Source organism: Opisthorchis viverrini (genome assembly GCF_000715545.1).
Source record: "Opisthorchis viverrini unplaced genomic scaffold opera_v5_133, whole genome shotgun sequence".
In the NCBI taxonomy this organism is placed as follows: domain Eukaryota; kingdom Metazoa; phylum Platyhelminthes; class Trematoda; order Opisthorchiida; family Opisthorchiidae; genus Opisthorchis; species Opisthorchis viverrini.
Window position 1 is genome coordinate 460,876 of NW_008751791.1, and position 2,987 is coordinate 463,862.

The following is a 2,987-nucleotide window of genomic DNA, read 5'->3' on the forward strand; positions in this document are numbered from 1 at the left end:
TGGCATTTCCGAATAAATAACTCCGCAGCGAAGGCCTTCTTCCTTTCACCAGTATTTCAACAAATTACCAGTCACATTTATTATACTTTCAACGCAGTCTCACAAAAGTTGGTTGAACTTCCGTAACCACTTTAGCTAGGCGGCCCGACTCTTTGTAGGTGCTTTTTCTTACTGCTGATAACTTGGTTCACCGAGATTTCGTTATTTCAACAAATTACCAGTCACATTTATTATACTTTCAACGCAGTCTCACAAATACTAGTTGAACTTCCGTAACCACTTTAGCTAGGCGGCCCGACTCTTTGTAGGTGCTTTTTCTTACTGCTGATAACTTGGTTCACACATCGAGATTTCGTCCTGCTCGTATGAAGTGGAAAGCTACGAACTATGGGGATCAGCTCCAGGGAGCTTCGAGCTGGATAATGGGTTACCCTTCGCCAAATGTTTTCTCCTAGTTGAGTGTGAGCAACCAGTATTTGGACTGAATATAGTTACACCTGCATGAAGCTGAGTTGTGCAGCCAGCGAAGTGGCTAGTAAAAACAGATTATACCTCATAAGAGCATTAAGTCTTTTCAAATAGACGTCATGCGTATTTGCTTGGGTCAACTGTTTTACGGGACAAGGTTAGTTTTTGATAAAGGCTTCGGTCAAATATTCGTATCCAGAATTGATTGCCAGGGCACATTGTTGTTAATACCCAGTGAGGCAGGTGCAATTATTTCAAAAGATCTGCCAGGTCCCTAAATCACCCTGGTAAGGTATTAACTGATTTCGTTTTTTAACCTTCATTTTGTTCTAGACCACTCCAGGAAATCGCAGTACTCAAAAGCTATTTTTGAGTTGAAAAGTTATGTTCAAAGTGCTGGTAAACTACAATTTTGGGTGATTGATTCTAACGAGTGATACGTGAAAATCAGGATCATTCAACTATTCATGTATTTGCCACATTTAACTGAATATGCACACTCAGTGATTCCGAAATAATCCCCACCAACTAGTGTGAGAAATTCACTTACGAGTTTGATTCTAATCTAGGGAGAATCAAGTAATCCATGAAGTGTCTAGACATTGACATTACTACTGGTTTCAAACATAATATCAGCAAAACACCAGACTGGTACTGCTGTCCTGTCAGAAGCAGTCAGGATGTTTGTACAGTATAACGTGTTATGCTTTACACTACATGCTTGCCCTTATGAGTGTGGGAGGTATAAATTCTCAGTTTTTGCCTCCGATCAAGTAAGTAAATTGACTAAGCATCACAATCTATTATCCCTTTATCAAGATTTCAAGAGGCATTGAAAAAGCTGTGAAGCATCTGGCCGATGAGCGTTTTTTTTGACTCAATACTTGACCATCGCGAATTACGTATGTAGTAGGTGTTCATGCAAATCAAGTAAGGATATGAGGGCCCACTCATAAAGTGCAAATGTACTTCGCACTACAGTGGAGTACGCATACGCGATAGTTCATTAAGCAGCGCGTTGTGTTGGAGGTAGAAGTCAGTGAAACGGATTTTTGCCGAGCCTAGTCGTGGGAAAAATTTTACGTTACTTTGTACTGACCACTAGCATTTCCAAGTAGTGTTCACATTGCACACACGTCTGGCGTAGTAGGTTAGCACTTTCTGTCAGATGGTGTGTAGTCGGAACTTTCTGGTGTTGGCCAGCATGTATCCCAATAGCAGAGCGTTATCGTCTGTAATGAACAATACAACTATGGAAAGTGACGCCACATGAAAAATTGATTTTTCATTGTTCATTTACTTCACACGGAGCAGTTTCGTGCGTTATGTCCGATGAAGTGAAATGAAAAAAACTGGATTTGGTAAATCCGCTTTTCCGGAAACTACGACCAGTGTAGTTCACTGTCGTAACTGCTGTTCGTATACCCTTCAGAGCATTGGATTGAACTGAATGCTTTAGGAGTTGAATCGATTATAGTAGTTAAAAGTTTGTTCAGTTCAGATGTTTGTGTTGTTACTTTGAGGGGAGCTGATACTCAGATACTGCGATCCACTTTAAGGAGATCATATTTATACATTTATGAACAAACAGTATGTGGTATACGATAGCGCAAGGTTCAATTCTTCAGTAATAGCGTGCTAGGTTTTTTATGAGCATTAGCCAGATGACAAGGTCAATACACGCCCATACTTTTAACGTAAAAAATTCGCTTGGTTTTACTATCTCAAATTTTTTTCATAGAACCTAACAACTGTGCTTTCCAGTAGTATTATCCGAATGGAAAGCAATACGCTGTCACTAATATTCCCCAAGGGAAACTTTGCACATCACGGCCGGTTGAAGAATACCGTAAGCGAGGGTATCAATGGAGTCTCCTGGCAAAACTTTCCTAGTTTGTAAGACAGTGTCCAGTTGAAAAAGCATTCCTCTCGCTGCCGAAAAATTCCTCATAAGTCGAAGGCTTGTATGACATTACAGTCAATAAAGTGTAGCGAGTGAATATCCGAAACAAGTTACAATTTACCTAAAGTCGGGGGGTTTAACATAAAATTTACGTTCTCCAGCGATATTGGTGAGTTTCAAGAAGAGTTGCCTTTGTTTAGCAAACTGAGAAATAATATACGGTACTTTAAATGTTGTTTTGGGAACATGTGCAAAGCAACAGCAGTCACGGCGAGAAAACTGGGTACTGAAATATCAGGAGCTTTATGTTTTGTGACCCCTGTGAGCAAGTGATTGACATCTTCAGCATCCGGATTGGGAGTTTACACCAAAAACGAGCGCTTGTTAAAAGCGGACAATAAATTTTAGAGACTTGAGCTTGTTAAAAGCGGACAATAAATTTTATGAGACTTGAGAGGTTCTTGGTGGGTTACTCCTTATTTATGGCTATTCAAGCCATAATACTCTGGATGTTTGGTTCATTCAAGCAGCTTACTGTTCTCCATTACACTTAGCGTTTTGTAAAGTCACTTTAAACTTGTCTCAAAAGCTCAGTTACAGTATAATTTGCAAGAAA